The sequence below is a fragment of the Schistocerca nitens genome, chromosome 2, assembly GCF_023898315.1.
Source record: "Schistocerca nitens isolate TAMUIC-IGC-003100 chromosome 2, iqSchNite1.1, whole genome shotgun sequence".
Classification (NCBI taxonomy): domain Eukaryota; kingdom Metazoa; phylum Arthropoda; class Insecta; order Orthoptera; family Acrididae; genus Schistocerca; species Schistocerca nitens.
Genome location: NC_064615.1, coordinates 639,528,205 through 639,546,597, shown reverse-complemented (window position 1 = coordinate 639,546,597; position 18,393 = coordinate 639,528,205). Strand labels below are relative to the sequence as shown.

Here is an 18,393-nt window from a genome sequence, read left to right as displayed (position 1 = left end):
ATTTGGTTTTTGGTATTCATATACACTTAGTTACTGTAATATTTAACTCAATTTTGCTTCCTGTAATTATTACTCCTCCTTCCACTGTGTAACATAATTTTCTGTTAATTGGATATACATTGCATAATTGATATCTTATTTACATTGTATCTTTTACTGCACTTACATTAATTATATTTGAATGATATACAATTTGACACATTCCATGTCCTTGCGATTCACTGACTGTCTGGATCTACAGAACAAGAGAAAAATAAGTTAATAATTTCTAGACCATATAACATTCTGAAAGTTACAGAATACATCTATTATGTGCTTCTAACAAACAGTGCACTCTAAAATTTAAAACTTTTCCATTATCAATTTTCACTGGAAATTAATCACCTCTCCATTTTTCATGTTAAGGTTGATTGGTTTGGGGGATTAAAGGGACCAGACTGCTACGGTCATCGGTCCCTTTTTCCAAATACAAAGAACACCCACAGAGAATAAAAACGAGGAACAGAATAGATCACAGACGATACAGAACAAGGGAAACTTAGACAAAGACAAGACAAAACGAACTAAAATCACACAGAGCGTGACGGTGGTTGGCCGACCATAGGAAAAAAAAAAAAAGGAAAAGCCAACCACTTAGAACCACATTAAAAAATCAGTTTAAAATCATAGGCCAAAGGCCAGAATCAACACAAAACAATAAAATAAAACAGAAACACTCAGATTAAATGATAAAATCCCCCTGCCCGAATAAAACGCAAAACGAAGCCAGCCAGAGCAGGGTCATCAGATAAAAGGGCAGGGAGCGTGTCAGGCAGTGCGAACGTCTGCCTGAGCACAGCTAAAAGCGGACACTCCAATAAAATGTGCACCACAGATAAAACGGAGCCGCAGCGACACAGAGGTGGGTCCTCACGGCGCAATAAGTGGCCGTGTGTCAGCCGAGTGTGACCAATGCGCAGCCGGCAGAGGACAACAGACTCCTGGCGGGAGACCCGAATGGACGACCGCCACACAGTCGTCGACGCCTTGATGCAACGGAGTTTGTTCAGTACGGGCAGGTTGCGCCATTCAGCGTCCCATAAAGCGAAAATTTTGCGGCGTAATAGTGCCCGCAAATCAGTCGCTGGGAGTCGCTACAGATAACAAAGGACTCACCTGAGCAGGAGCGGATATACTCTAGTGCTCGAAAGATGGCGACCAGCTCAGCAGTGTAAACGCTGCAGCCAGCAGACAAGGAACGTTGTTCAGACCGGTCCCCTAGAGTGAGCGCATAACCGACACTACCAGCAACCATCGAACCGTCAGAGTAAACAATTCCAGAGCCCTGATACATGGCCAGGATGGAAGAAAAGTGGCGGCGGAAGGCCTCTGGAGGGACTGAGTCCATCGGGCCCTGTGCCAAGTCGAGCCGAATGTAAGGGCGAGGAACACACCATGGGGGTGTACGCAAAGTGGCCCGGAAAGGAGGTGGAACAGGGAAAAATCCAAGCCCGGAGAGAAACTCCTTGACGCGCACGGCGATCGGACAACCCGACCGGGGCCAACGCTCTGGCAGATGGACGACCGACTGCGGGAACAGCACACGGTAATTTGGATGCCCAGGCAAGCTAAAAACATGGGCAGCATAAGCAGCCAGTAATTGTTGGCGTCTGAACCGCAGTGGAGGGACACCTGCCTCCACTAGTAAGCTGTCCACAGGGCTGGTGCGGAATGCACCAGTGGCAAGGCGTATCCCACTGTGGAGAATTGGGTCCAGCACCCGCAACGCAGATGGGGATGCTGAGCCATATGCCAGGCACCCATAATCCAGACGGGACTGGATTAACGCCTGGTAGAGCCGTAACAGGGTAGAGCGGTCGGCGCCCCAGCAGGTGTGGCTCAAACATCGCAGAGCATTGAGATGCCGCCAACACACCTGTTTGAGCTGCCGGATATGAGGCAGCCAAGTCAACCGGGCATCGAAAACCACCCCCAAAAACCTGTTTGATTCCACCAACGAAAGAAGTTCGCCGTTAAGAGAAAGCTGCGGCTCCGGGTGGACAGTATGTCGCCGGCAGAAATGCATAACGCAAGTCTTGGCTGCCGAAAACTGGAACCCATGAGCTACAGCCCAAGACTGCGCCTTGCGGATAGCGCCCTGTAGCTGACGTTCAGCAGCTGCAATGCCAGTAGAGCTGTAGTAAAGGCAGAAGTCGTCAGCATACAGGGAAGCGGAGACTGAATTTCCCACGGCCGCAGCGAGCCCGTTAATGGCTATTAAAAACAGGCAGACACTTAAAACAGAACCCTGTGGCACGCCGTTTTCCTGGACGTGGGAGGAACTATATGAGGCTGCGACTTGCACGCGGAAGGTACGATACGACAGGAAATTGCAGATAAAGATCGGCAAAGGGCCCCGAAGACCCCATCCATGAAGCGTAGAAAGGATGTGATGATGCCATGGCGTATCGTACGCCTTCCGCATGTCGAAAAAGACAGCGACCAGGTGCTGACGGCGGGCAAAGGCAGTACGGATAGCCGACTCCAGGCTCACCAGATTGTCGGCTGCGGAGCGGCCTTTACGGAACCCACCCTGAGATGGAGCCAGAAGGCCCCGAGACTCCAGTACCCAATGCAAGCGCCGGCTCACCATCCGTTCGAGAAGCTTGCAAAGAACGTTGGTGAGGCTAATGGGGCGGTAGCTGTCCACCTCCAAAGGGCTCTTGCCCGGTTTCAAAACGGGGATGACAATGCTCTCCCGCCATTGTGACGGAAACTCACCCTCGATCCAGAGACGGTTGTACAGGTCGAGGAGGCGTCGCTTGCAGTCCACTGAAAGGTGTTTCAGCATCTGACAGTGGATGCTATCTGGCCCAGGAGCGGTATCAGGGCAAGCGGCAAGGGCACTGAGAAATTCCCACTCACTGAATGGAGCGTTGTAGGATTCAGAAGTGTGGGTGCGAAAAGAAAGGATCCGACATTCCATCCGCTCTTTAATGGAGCGGAAGGCCTGGGGGTAATTCGCAGAAGCGGAACTCATAGCAAAATGCTCCGCTAAGCGATTTGCAATGACGTCGGAGTCAGTACAAACTGTTCCATTCAGTGAGAGCGCAGGGACACTGACAGGGGTCCAATAGCCGTAGAGGCGTCGGATCTTGGCCCAGACCTGCGATGGAGAGACATGGAGTCCAATGGTGGACACATATCGCTCCCAGCACTCCAGCTTGCTTTGGTGGATAAGGAGGCGGGCTTGTGCACGCAGCCGTTTGAAGGCGATAAGGTGGTCTATGGATGGATGTCGCTTATGACGCTGTAGCGCCCGCCGACGATCTTTAATCGCTTCAGCGATCTCAGGCGACCACCAAGGCACAGTCCGCCGCCGAGGGGACCCAGAGGAATGGGGAATGGCAGATTCGGCGGCAGTAACGATGCCAGTGGTGACTGATTGAACCACCGCATCAATGTCATCATTAGAGAGAGGCTCAATAGCGGCAGTGGAGGAGAACAAGTCCCAGTCAGCCTTATTCATAGCCCATCTGCTAGGGCGCCCAGAAGAGTGGCGCTGTGGTAGTGACAAAAAGATCGGAAAGTGGTCACTACCACACAGGTCGTCATGCACACTCCATTGGACAGACGGTAAGAGGCTAGGGCTGCAGATGGAAAGGTCAATGGCAGAGTAAGCGCCATGCGCCACGCTTAAGTGCATGGAGGAACCATCATTTAAAAGCGAAAGGTCAAGCTGTGCTAATAAATGTTCAATGGTGGTGCCTCGACCTGTTGCCACTGACCCACCCCATAGAGGGTTATGGGCGTTAAAGTCGCCCAGTAACAAGAAAAGCGGCGGCAATTGGGCTATCAGCGCAGCCAGGACATGCTGCGCGACATCACCCTACGGTGGAAGGTAAAGACTGCAGACGGTAATAGCCTGCGGCGTCCACACCCTAACAGCGACAGCCTCTAAAGGTGTTTGGAGAGGGACAGACTCGCTGTGAAGAGAGTTAAGGACATAGATGAAGACGCCACCAGACACCCTTTCATAAGCTGCTCGGTTCTTATAATAACCCCGATAGCCACGGAGGGCGGGGGTTTGCATTGCTGGAAACCAAGTTTCCTGCAGAGCAATGCAGAGAAAAGGGTGAAGGCTGATAAGGTGGCGGAGCTCAGCTAGATGGTGGAAGAAACCGCTACAGTTCCACTGGAGAATGGTTTTGTCCATGGCTGAGAAAGGCGTGACGGGACTGGGAAGGCAGATTACACCGCTGGGTCACCTGCTGCCTCCGATTGAGCACCTGCGCTAGTGCTATTCATGGCGTCTGAGGGACCGGCGAGATCGAGGTCCTCAGCGGACGCCAGAATCTCCACCTCGTCCTCAGACGCAGAGCTGGAAGGTTGCGGTGGGGTGGCTGCCACCGCGAGTTCCTTGGGCTTAGAGCTCTTCTTCTTTGGTTTCTCACACTGCTCCTTGGGTTTAACTGGCTGGGAGGGCTTCACCGATTCAGTCTCCGGGACTGAGGAGGATCGTGAAGCCCTTCGACCAGCTGATTGTGGGCACTTATGCCACTGTCAGTCGTCAGCCTTCCCGCTGGCGGAAACCTGGGAAGGGAGGGACCCAAGGGACCCCTTGCGAGCATAAGAAGCCGAAGAAGTTTGACACTTCTCCGGCTTAGAAGGGGGGACCGACGTCCCCGATGGGGGGGATGGTGTTGCTCCTGAGGTAGGTGGCACAGGAGCAACCCGGTGGGTAGAGCCCCCCCCCCACTGGCAAAGGGGCAGGAGGAGTTGTACCACTCGTCGATCCGGCCGGAAGTCGCGAAACTGATGGGGCGAGCACAGGTGTTGTAGCAGCAGCATAGGAAGATGTCATTCTCACTGGATGTAATCGGTCGTATTTCCTTTTGGCCTCAGTATAAGTCAGTCGGTCCAGGGTCTTATATTCCATGATTATGCGCTCTTTCTGGAATATTCTGCAGTCTGGCGAGCAAGGTGAATGGTGCTCCCCGCAGTTGACGCAGATGGGAGTCGGGGCACATGGAGTATCGGGATGAGATGGGCGTCCGCAATCTCGACATGTGAGGCTGGAAGTGCAGTGGGATGACATGCGGCCGAACTTCCAGCACTTGAAGCACCGCATCGGGGGGAGGGATATAGGGCTTGACGTCACATCGGTAGACCATCACCTTGACCTTGAGACCATCACCTTGACCTTGTCCGGTAACGTATCACCCTCGAAGGCCAAGATGAAGGCACCGGTAGCAACCTGATTGTCCCTCGAACCCCGATGAACGCGCCGGACGAAATGAACACCTCTACGCTCTAAGTTGGCGCGCAGCTCGTCATCAGACTGCAAAAGGAGGTCCCTATGGAAAATAACACCCTGGACCATATTTAAACTCTTATGTGGTGTAATAGTAACGTTAACATCCCCCAACTTGTCACAAGCAAGTAACCTGCGTGACTGGGCGGAGGATGCCGTTTGTATCAGTACTGACCCAGAGCGCATTTTAGACAAGCCCTCCACCTCCCCAAACTTGTCCTCTAAATGCTCGACAAAGAACTGAGGCTTTGTGGAGAGAAAAGACTCCCCATCAGCTCTCGTGCAAACTAAGAATCGGGGCGAATAACTGTTACCTCCATCCTGAGACTTACGCTCTTCCCACGGCGTGGCCAGGGAGGGGAACGTTTTTGGATTGTACTTCTGAGCATTAAATAGAGCCCGAGAACGCTTAGAGACTGCTGGCGGCTGGCCGCCAGCGAGAGATGATGTACCACGCTTCATTGCGGGTCATCCGCCCTGATGCCACCTACTCCAACCAAGGGCCCTCCCCACGGGCGCCACCCAGCCACAGCAAAGGCCACCTGGCAGGATGGCCATTGCCGGGAGTCCCGATACCCCAAGGAGATAGGCATCTACTCCTTGGCATACGTGGGGAGTTAACGGCGCAGGCATCAGTAGAGCGATCCCTGTGTTGTCAGGGGGCTACAACCAAGAGGGTACATGGCGGCCCCACCACAACGGACTGGCTACCGTGCTGGATCTTAGGTGCAAAACTGTCCAAGGTCGTCGTCGCAGTTAAAAGCAACACTGCAGAGTGCAGCATGGTAATCATACCCAGGGACATATCCTCGCCCAAGAGATGGAAAACGAGCGGGACACCATTGCAACGACGAAAAAGCCGGCTAAAGGTCTCAATGCACGACGGATACAGTGCACCATGTAAGGCGCCCTTCCCCAATTGGGTCGCTCTTCGGAAAAATTTAGAAAGATGGAGGTCAAACCTGAGAGGGGACCATCACATAAGGCCGAAACATGTGAGACTCCTTTTAGTCGCCTCTTACGACAGGCAGGAATACCGCGGGCCTATTCTAACCCCCGAACCCGCAGGGGGTTTTCATGTTAAAAGGTTCCCTTTCCCCACATGACAGTAATTTTCACACTAAATGTCCATGAAATGAACTAGACTCTATTCTCCACTTCTGAGTACCAGAATTGCCGTATAACCTCATCAAGCTACATTGATCTAAAAAACATCATAATTCCATCGAAGAAGTCTGGCAGAAAACATGTAGAGCCCACTGGATCATAATACAAAGGAGTGAGCTAATCTGCTAGATATGCTGCCAGGCATTATATATTTCACATAAGACTAGGCTTATTATATGGGAACAAATCTTTATTGCTCTAATGGAAACACCACCAAAAACAGATGATATTTTATACTTGAAAGAATGTGTAATTTTTTTTAATTTCAGAGGAGAAATTGATGACACATTCAAATTATCAAATTTTATGAGTTACTTTTCAACATACTGATATGACTTTTCTCTTGAATTTTTTTGTCCTTATAGTTTCTACTATATTTAAGAAATTATTATTAAAATATATATTTGCTACCTGTGACTCATCGTTTATTTTATAACTTTGTTTCTTAGAGTAGTACAATCATCGATTGGACCAGTTGCCATTCTGTAATGACGCACACGTATGTGGGAATGAAAGTTGGCCAAGTTCTAATAAGAATGCCCTCCAAAACTCAAATTTATTTCATGGAGCCTATTCTTCTTGAGCAATATGCTCTCATGAAATTATAGGAGCAGCAATATAATTAGTTATACAAACACCAGAGATGCACAATGATTGTAGGCTATGGCTTCCCATACCATGGCACCCAAAGTTTGTACTATAATTTGCTGCCTAGTGCAAGACAGTAGCTGCCAGTCTCCTGGATGACATATTCACCAACAATCACCACTGATTTAAAAATACAATCTGATCTGATCACTGAACACAACATTGAACCATTCATTCATCTAGTTGTACCATTTTCTTACCATAAGGTGAACAATACTTGAAGAGGTGTGACAGCAAGCCCAGCAAGTTGTGCCCTTGCTCATGGCCCAGCTTTCACTAAAGCGTTACTGATAGCCTTAAAAAGAGGTTCTGGATGCAACAATGCCCCTAAATTGTGCTGCAAACACTGTGTATTCAGTGATGCAAGGCAGTGAACTCTTTCAGGAAGTCATTACAGGAGGTTTCTTGATATTTCCGTAGTATGACAATTTGGATCATTGTTTTTACTGCCCTCTGCAGTGCCTGCTGCAAATATAATATACAGTTTTCTGAGCTGTTCAATTTCATTAATGTATTTCTATTTTATTATGTACATATTTGTAACTGAATATATCCCTGTAATGTAAGTCTGATGTTATCAGTCCAGTAACGACTGGTGAATAGTGATTATGATGTGTAATAAATGGAAATATACGGCATAAATAACTGAATGAAATCTTATAAGAAATGCAAAAGAGTATTTTGCTTAGTCTGAATATTTATCAAAGGGACTAACTTTCTAAGCTTGCATAAATGTTACTTCTATTATGTGATCTGAAATCTACAAAACATTTATTACACTTACCATGGATTGACTATATGACTTGCTTTAAGATTTTTATACATAATTTCTGCTTATTAGCATTTTTTTTAAAGAGACAGTCAACCACTATAAAAATTAAATTATCTGCAGAAGCTTTTGGTTCAATGCCACATTGTCATGATTAATATCAACTGTCATTACAACAGTAATTTTTATAGGAAATCTTTATTTGATAATTCTTGTTGTTCCTCAATTTCAGCTTCTTTGTGTATGATGTAGCCACTGATAGTTGAGCTTGTCAAACTTATCACATACATAAATGCAGTGATTTTTAAATGTAATTATCCAAATTGGAACAAAAATACCTGATCTTTATTGAGATGTCAAAAAATGCAAGAAATGAAAGTAACAAAACAAATATCCTACACTTAAAAATGACTGAAAGCAACAGAGCTCCACACATTTAAAACATCTTTTGCTACAGGAGTGAAAACTTCAGTAGTTAAAATGGCAGACTCAGTCATTAGAAGAACCAGGTCTCTCACACTTGCAAATATATCCATAAAAGGAGGCCCAATATTACATTTGTTGACATGTACAAGGCCAATGGCCTAGGACTGATGACTGACTAGCTAACCCAGCCCCATTGGTCAAAAATGTATTGCATCCCAGATAGTGCCAACTTCGGATAATCTGGTGCTTACAGCGACACAATCATGTAACCTGTCTTGGAAACAATAAAACATACAGACAAGTTCCAGCGTGGTTTCAGAAAGCACTGATACACTTTTGATAATTTGAAACTATTGTGTGTAACTGTACAAGAATCAATTCTATGAGGTAAGGGGCTATGGGAAGAGAGGAGGGAGGAGGCAAAGAAATACTGCAGGGGTCTTTTCAACATTCTCTGAGCATACAAAATTCTTTGGAGGCATATAATCATGTTTTAGTTCGCATTAATGGGGCTGTGGACACTATCTATTTAGTACGAGGGTCACTCCAAAAGAAATGCACACTATTTTTTTTTTAATCCATATTTTATTCTACTTGTTTGAAAGTTTTACAGTGTGTAGATACAGGGTGTTTCAAAAATGACCGGTATATTTGAAACGGCAATAAAAACTAAACGAGCAGCGATAGAAATACACCGTTTGTTGCAATATGCTTGGGACAACAGTACATTTTCAGGCGGACAAACTTTCGAAATTACAGTAGTTACAATTTTCAACAACAGATGGCGCTGCAAGTGATGTGAAAGATATAGACGACAACGCAGTCTGTGGGTGCGCCATTCTGTACGTCGTCTTTCTGCTGTAAGCGTGTGCTGTTCACAACGTGCAAGTGTGCTGTGGACAACATGGTTTATTCCTTAGAACAGAGGATTTTTCTGGTGTTGGAATTCCACCGCCTAGAACACAGTGTTGTTGCAACAAGACGAAGTTTTCAACGGAGGTTTAATGTAACCAAAGGACCGAAAAGCAAAGCAATAAAGGGTCTGTTTGAAAAATTTCAACGGACTGGGAACGTTACGGATGAACGTGCTGGAAAGGTAGGGCGACCACAGAGGGCAACGCGCAGCTAGTGCAGCAGGTGATCCAACAGCGGCCTCGGGTTTCCGTTCGCCGTGTTGCAGCTGCGGTCCAAATGACGCCAACGTCCACGTATCGTCTCATGCGCCAGAGTTTACACCTCTATCCATACAAAATTCAAACGCGGCAACCCCTCAGCGCCGCTACCATTGCTGCACGAGAGACATTCGCTAACGATATAGTGCACAGGATTGATGACGGCGATATGCATGTGGGCAGCATTTGGTTTACTGACGAAGCTTATTTTTACCTGGACGGCTTCGTCAATAAACAGAACTGGCGCATATGGGGAACCGAAAAGCCCCATGTTGCAGTCCCATCATCCCTGCATCCTCAAAAAGTACTGGTCTGGACCGCCATTTCTTCCAAAGGAATCATTGGCCCATTTTTCAGATCCGAAACGATTACTGCATCACGCTATCTGGACATTCTTCGTGAATTTGTGGCGGTATAAACTGCCTTAGACGACACTGCGAACACCTCGTGGTTTATGCAAGATGGTGCCCGGCCACATCGCACGGCCGACGTCTTTAATTTCCTGAATGAATATTTCGATGATCGTGTGATTGCTTTGGGCTATCCGAAACATACAGGAGGCGGCATGGATTGGCCTCCCTACTCGCCAGACATGAACCCCTGTGACGTCTTTCTGTGGAGACACTTGAAAGACCAGGTGTACCGCCAGAATCCAGAAACAATTGAACAGCTGAAGCAGTACATCTCATCTGCATATGAAGCCATTCCGCCAGACACGTTGTCAAAGGTTTCGGGTAATTTCATTCAGAGACTACGCCATATTATTGCTACGCATGGTGGATATGTGGAAAATATCGTACTATAGAGTTTCCCAGACCGCAGCGCCATCTGTTGTTGACAATTGTAACTACTGTAATTTCGAAAGTTTGTCTGCCTGAAAATGTACTGTTGTCCCAAGCATATTGCAACAAATGGTGTATTTCTATCGCTGCTCGTTTAGTTTGTATTGCCGTTTCAAATATACCGGTCATTTTTGAAACACCCTGTACATCCTTTAGGAACAATATTTTCATTTCTCCACATAATTTCCATCCCTCTCAACCGCCTTACACCATCTTGGAACCAGAACCCGTATATCCGCACGGTAAAATTCTGGACCAACGTGTTGGAGCCACTGTTTGGCAGCGTGCACAAGGGAGTCATCATCTTCAAACCTTGTTCCACAAAGAGAGTCTTTCAGTTTCCCAAAGAGATGATAGTCACTTGGAGCCAGGTCAGGATTGTAAGGCGGGTGTTTCAGTGTTGTCCATCCGAGTTTCGTGATCGCTTCCATTGTTTTCTGACTGACCTGTGGCCTTGCATTGGCATGCAACAGCAAAACATCCTGCTTTTGCCAATGTGGTCGAACATGACTCAGTCGAGCATGAAGTTTCTTCAGTGTCATCACATATCCATCAGAATTTATGGTGGTTCCACTTGGCGTGACGTCCACAAGCAAGAGTCCTTCGGAATCTAAAAACACCGTAGCCATAACTTTTCCAGCGGAAGGTGTGGTTTTGAATTTTTTTTTTTGGGTGAATTTGCTTGATGCCACTCCACTGATTCCTCTTCGTCTCTGGTGAAAAATGATGGAGCCATGTTCCACCACCTGTCACAGTTCTTCCAAGAAATTCATCTCCACCCTTCTCGTACTGTTCCAAAAGTTTGCTGCATACCGTTTTTCTTGTTTCTTTGTAAGCCACTGTCAACATCCTGGGAACCCACCTGGCACAAACCTTTTTTAATGCCAACACTTTCAGTATTCTGCAAACACTTCCTTCCCGTATCCCAACGTAGTGTGACAATTCGTTCACTGTCATGTGTCTGTCGCACTCACCAATTCGTTAACTCTCTGCACATTGTCTGGAGCGTGTGCAGTATGAGGTCTGCCACTGCGAGGACAATCCTCAATATTGCCATGCCCGCTTTCATCACATAACCTGCTTGCCCACCGACTAACTGTACTGCGATCAACAGCAGCATCTCCATACACCTTTTTCAACCTCTTGTGGATGTTTCCCACTGTTTCATTTTCACAGCACTGGAATTCTATGACAGCACGTTGCTTCTGACGAACGTCAAGTGCAGCAGCCATCTTGAAGACATGCTGTGATGGTGCCATTCACTGGAACAGGTTGAACTAAGTTTGAAAACAAGCGGGAAGGATGTATCTACACACTATAAAACTTTCACACATGCAGAATGAAAACTGTATTTTTACAAAAATAGTGTGCATTTCTTTTGGAGTGACCCTTGTAAGACTCTTTCCCAGAAACTACTACTTCGGAATGATTTTACATTGGTGGAGCATGATAAGTCCTGTATTCTAAATTTATGATATTCCAAGTAAGTGCCACTAGTTTAATGTTGTGAACATTGATGAGCCCAAAAGGGGAAACTTTTGACTGCTTCATCATTTTCTCTAAATTCCCTTCATGATAATCTATCGCAAATGAATATATTCTGTTCAGTGCCTAACTGAAACCAATCCTGAGACCACAGGAAGGATGAGATTTGATCAGGTGTGCATATTCCTTAGCTTTTTTTAATTCCCTGGGAATGCTCCAGGCCATTCAGCAATTGTACCCACTGAACACATAATTCCACAGCATCTTGCACACCCTTTTCCTATCTCAAATACAGGGCTGGATTTTGTACTTCTACTGGGTAAAGGGGAACCTAAGAATCGTATAAAATGAACTACTAGATATAGCAGCTGAAGCCACCCTCCTGCACACTGCAACACCCCTATTGAGAATGTATCATGCATCAGTGGGAGAGAGTGGATTGTAGTGACATAACAGACTGCTGTTGAAGTCAGTATCATGGCTGTGGTCTATGTTTCTGCATACAAAGTGTCTTGATGAAATTGTTTTTAGCAGACTTTGAATACAGCATTATCTGTTGACATGTGACCTTATTCTTCTCTGATGACAAAAACAGCCAGTTTATCAAAACTGTGTACACAACCAATGAAAATATTTTGTAACTAGTATGAGTAAAACACACCACTATCAGTGTGCCTTTTTTTAATCACTGTATTTTATTTTATTGCAAGTGGACATGTCTACAATAGTTATGGACTTTCCTGTTTTCGGTTAGTGTAATGGAGGCTTTCAAATTTATATGTTATCAGACTCCTCTCTAAGAGTTTAGGGCATGTATTTTAAAATATTTCACAATCCCCATTCTTTTTATGCTCTTGGTCAGCCAGCCACAAAAAAAAAAAAAACAACCATGCATCCAAAACATTCAGGGTGCATCATATCTGTATCTGCATTTTTCTTTTCTTGTACATGAACTATTAAAAAAAGTGTTACATTAATGTGCAAGCTGTATACCTGCAGTGTGCAAACTTGGATTCAAAGAGAGATGGGGATGAAAGAAAAAGTCTTACGGAATTGAAAATAAACTTTATTCAGAAGAGAGAGAAAAAAAAAAGTAGAGTAACACATACAAATTGCACCTCTGTGAATCGAACTTAATGCTGGGTAACATTCAGTATTGTGTTGCCCACCTCAAGCATAGTAGCATCCTTCAGCACTCCTAGGCATGGTGTTCACAAGGTGGTTGAGAGTGATTTCTCAGGTTTGTCCCAATCTTTCACACCAGCCGCCATGAGATCACCCAGTGCGCAAAGAGGGTTCATGCAATGACACAATGGAAGTTTCCATTGGTTCCATGCAAATGAAATTCAGTTCTACCAGCATATACCACATACCATACAGTCAATTACAGTCTCTCAGAGGAAAGTATTCATGGGGAAGGTTGACGTGCTCATGAATTATTATCCTGAAAGATGGGCCCCATTTCCAAAATGGGGACTGTAGGGTTGAACTGTAAGCTGGAAGATTCTGTTCCAGTTCTGAACAGCCATAAAATTACACTCAGCAGTAATGAGAGGTAACCAACATCTATACATGTTACTGGCCCAAAACATGACTGAACCATAACCATGTTGAATTTGTGAAGCTGTGTACCTGGGACACACACTGGTACCTGGTGACCTCCATAGAGTTCTGTTATAATCGTCAGGTATTAGACAAATCCTCCACTTGTAGGTGAGAGGAACTGATGCCTTTCATCCAGGTCTAACTGCCCATCGCATGTAAGGGGGGTTTGTACGACTGTTCATAACAGATGCTTAGAGGCCAAACAGATCATTACAGACAAGTAGGTACTGTTCACGTCAACATTGTCATTCCAGTTGCCTTCAAACAGACTGGTGTGCAGTCTTATAGCTTTCTCCTTAGGATATCTACAAGTAATTATATCCAAGTATCAGTAATGGTTTGGTGTTATTGATCTTTGACAACTACTAGAAGACAGATCTTAAAAATTTTCTCTCTCATGATAGGGAATGATTGAATGACATCACTGTGGTCTAGGCCATTTCAACGTTAACATCCTGTGGTGACAAGCCTTGTCCTAAACAGGCAATTTTTTTTTTGTTATGGTTTTAGGGCGCAAAACTGCTACGGTCATTAGCACCCGGTTTGTGACTTAGCTAAAGGTAAAAAACAAAACTGGAAACCAGCAGCAATGGGAACGAAACCCAAAAAATTGGGGAAACTAAAAACAGAAGGAAAGCTTAAAAAACCACTATAGAAGGGGGTTGGTTGTCCCCAAAAAGAGCTTCAAATGACTGACGTCATCTCACTGGCACTAATAAACTCGAGAACGCGATCGGCTCAGAGCGTTACATCTGCTATAATGGAAGATACATCAGGCAACACGCTGTATATGGGCACGTAACGGAGTAAAATAGGGGCACTCAAGTAAAAAGTGTCTTACCGTCCACAGCTGAGAGCAGTGGGGACAGGGTGAGGGAGGATCGCCACTTAAAAGATGTCAATGGTCAAAGAGATAGTGCCCTATCCGGAGTCTAGGTAAAATTACCTCCTCCCGACGACGCGTTCGGGAGGAAGAGGTCCAAGCACAGGGAAGAACTTTCATGTCGCGCAATTTATTATAGGTAAGTGTCGACCAATGTGCGTGCCATAAAAGAGCAACATGACGACATAAAACACTCCATAGATCGGCGAAGGGAATCGTGCAAATAGCTGGCTGAAGAAGAGAGTGCAGCCTTGGTCGCTATATCGGCCGCCTCATTTCCACAGATACCAACGTGTCCTGGGATCCAGAGGAACGTCACAGGGAATCCCCCCAAGTAGAGCAAGTGGAGGCAGTCCTGAATCTGGTGGACCAGAGGGTGGACAGGGTAGATAGCTTGGAGACTGAGGAGAGAGCTGAGAGAATCTGAACAGATAACATACTGTATCCGCTGATGGCGACGAATGTATTGGACAGCCTGGAGAACAGCGTAAAGATCCGCAGTAGAAACCGAACGCTGGTCGGGAAGCTGAAATCAATTTGGGGTGTCGCCAACAATATAGGCACTCCCTACACCAAACGATGTTTTGGAGCCATCAGTGTAAATAAATGTGGCTTCCTTCATTTGTGCACATAGAGCAGCAAATGCCCGATGATACACAATTGAAGGGGTATCATCCTTGGGAAACTGACAAAGGTCACGGAGCAGGCAGGTCCAGGGACGGAGCCAAGGTGGTACTGTACCCAAAGTGGTCAAGAAAGTTTTAGGAAAGCAGAAGGAAAGAGAATGGAGCAGTTGACGGAAGCGGACTCCCATTGGTAGTAGGGAGGAAGGGTGGACTGCATACCCTAAATCCAAGGAGGCGTCAAAAAAAATGTCATGGGCCAGATTAGCAGGCATGGAAGACAGATGGCTCAGAACGACAGCTTGCCGACTGGACAGCGGAGGTTCAGCAGTCTCAGCATAAAGGCTTTCCACAGGGCTGGTGCAAAAAGCTCCAGACACTAAACGTAATCCACGGAGGTGGATAGAGTCGAGACGCCGAAGAATAGACGGCCGAGCAGAGGAGTAAACTATGCTTCCATAGTCCAATTTCGAGCGCACTAAGGCTCGATAGAGGTGAAGAAGGACCACTCAGTCCGCTCCCCAGGAGGTACCATTCAGGACACGGAGGGTGTTGAGGGATCACAGACAGCGAGCCAACAGATAGGAAACGTGAGTGGATCAGCACAGTTTTCTGTCAAACATAAGACCCAAGAATTTAGGGCGTCCGAAAATGGAAGGTTGACAGGTCCTAGATGTAAGGAAGGTGGAAGAAACTCCATACAATGCCAAAAATTAACAAAAAACGGTCTTACTAGGAGAAAAGCAGAAGCCTGTTTCGATGCTCCAAGAGTGGAGGCGATCGAGATATCCTTGAAGACGTCATTCAAGAAGGCTGGTCCGTTGAGAGCTGTAGTAGATCGCAAAGTCGTCCACAAAGAGGGAGCCCAAGACATCAGGAAGGAGACAATCCATAATAGGATTTATGGCAATGGCAAACAGTACAACACTTAGCACGGAGCCCTGGGGTACCCCGTTTTCTTGGGAGAAAGTACGGGAGAGAGTAGTGTTCACCCGCACTCTAAATGTGCGCTCTGCCATAAATTCGCAAAGAAAAAGGGGCAGCCGACCTCGAAAGCCCCAAGAGAAGTGTGCGGAGGACGCCTGTCCTCCAACAGGTATCGTATGCTCTCTCCAGATCAAAAAATATTACTACTGTTTGGCGTTTCTGGAGAAAATTGTTCATGATATAAGTGGAGAGAGCAACAAGATGGTCAACTGCAGAACAATGCTTTCGGAAACTGCATTGGGCAGGTGTTAAAAGACTGCGGGACTCCAGCCACCAAGCTAAATGACAATTCACCATACGCTCCAAAACCTTACATACACCACTCGTGAGAGAGATGGGGCAATAGCTACAAGGGAGATGTTTGTCCTTTCCAGGTTTCGGAACAGGAACGACGATAGCTTCCCGCCATCGTCTGGGAAAAGTACTGTCAGTCCAAATTCGATTATAAAGGCGAAGGAGGTAACGCAGACTATGGTATGATAAATGCAACAACATTTGGATGTGGATACCTACAAGTGTAGGGCTGTGATGGATGAAAATGGCAATTTGTTGGATAATGATGATGAAGTTGCAAGAAGATGGAAACAATGTATAGGAAAACTGTACAGCGGACCAGAACTGCCTGAAAACATCATGGAAGAAGAAACAGAAGTAGATGCACACAACATAGGTGAACCTATATTAAAGCAAGAGTTTGAACTAGCTCTGAAAAAATTGGAAAACAACAAATCGCCTGGTATAGACAATATCCCAGTCGAACTTCTGAAATCTGGAGCAGCAAAACTGAATCAGGAGTTGTATAATCTTGTTTTCGACATGTACGAGCAGGGTAAAAATCCTACAGACTTTGAGAAAAACATTATGATCCCCATTCCAAAGAATGGCAAATGCTACAAGATGTGAAAATTATAGGACGCTCAGCCTAGTTACTCACGCCTCTAAAATAGTAACCTCAATTATCCTAAAATGCATAGAACAAAAAGTCGAAGCTACACTCTTCGAAGACCAGTTTGGATTCCGGAAAGATAGAGGAACCAGAGAAGCAATATTTGCTCTAAAACTAATAATAGAGAAACGACTAGATAAGGACCTGACAACATACATAGCTTTCGTAGATGTAGAGAAAGCCTTTGATAATGTTAAATGGGATAAGATGTTTGAGGTACTCAAATAAGTAGGAATGGACTATAAATATAGAAAAATGATATGGAACCTGTACAAAAACGAGACAGCTGTTATCCGTGAACGGACAAAACAAGAAGAGGTACAGATACGGAAAGGTGTCCGACAAGATTGCGCACTATCCCGTTATCTTTAACCTATACATTGAAGAGGTGCTGAAAAAAGTAAGGGAAAATTCACAGACAGGTGTAGTAATTCATGGCCAACAAATAGATACGATAAGATATGCCGATGAAATAGCTGTCATGGCTGAAAGTGAAGATCTTGTAGTCCTACTGAATAGAATGGATAAAGTTATAGAGGAAGAATATAATATGAGAATTAATAAAGCAAAAACAAAAGTAATGGCATGCGACAGAAAAGATCAAGTGAAAGTCCAAGTTCATGTAGGCAATGAACCGCTTGAACAAGTTGATAAATTTACTTACATGGGCAGTAATATTACCAGGGATGGAAGGAGCAAGGCAGAAGTGAGAAGTAGAACTGCTCAAGCAAAGGCTGCTTTAAACAAGAAGAAAAATATCTTAACATCTAAGAGCACCAGCCTTGAAACCAGGAAAAGATTTTTGAAATCATATGTTTGGAGTGTGGCATGCTATGGGAGTGAAACATGGACTCTCGGGAGAGAGGAAGACCAGAAGCTAAATTATTTTGAAATGTGGTGCTATAGACGCATGCTCAAAATAAAATGTATCGACAAGGTCACAAATGAAGTAGTTCTGGATAGAGATATTAAGACATAAAGAACTCCTGAACACAATCATAGAGGGATATGTCGAGGGAAAAAGACCAAGAAGTACATGGATCAAATCGTGAGAAGATGTGGCATGTAACCCCTATAAAGAAATGAAGAGAAAAGCTGAAAGACGCACAGAATGGAGACAAGCTGCCATTGTAGCTGTTGCAAACCAATCCTTGGATTGACCACTACAGAGGAAGACCATCCGGTCCTGGGGCAGAGGAGCGAGAAGAACAGAGTACATGTTGGAGTTCCCGCATGGAGAAAACAGTATTATAGCTTTCGCGATTTTGAGAGGAGAAAGCAAGAGGTTGCGTTTCCGCTCCACGTTTCTTCGGGAGAAACGCTGGCGGGTAATTTGAAGAGCTCGAAATCTCAGCAAAGTGTTGACCCAATGAGTTAGAAATTGCAACGGGGTCCACTAACGTATCACGCGCGACAGTGAGCCCAGAGGCCAGGGAGAAACTAGGCGCACCTGATAACCGTCGAATCAGACTCCAAACTTCCGAGGAGGGAGTGAAGGTGTTAAATAAGCTAGTAAAGAAGTCCCAGCTTGCCTTCTTGCTATCGCG

The 18,393-nt window shown here is 45.6% G+C and overlaps 1 protein-coding gene across 1 annotated transcript in view; it reads left to right on the top strand.

Annotated features, from left to right (window-relative positions):
* Positions 1-18,393, top strand: part of LOC126235218 (uncharacterized) — a 47,523-nt gene that overhangs the window by 17,989 nt on the left and 11,141 nt on the right. The window lies entirely within an intron of this gene.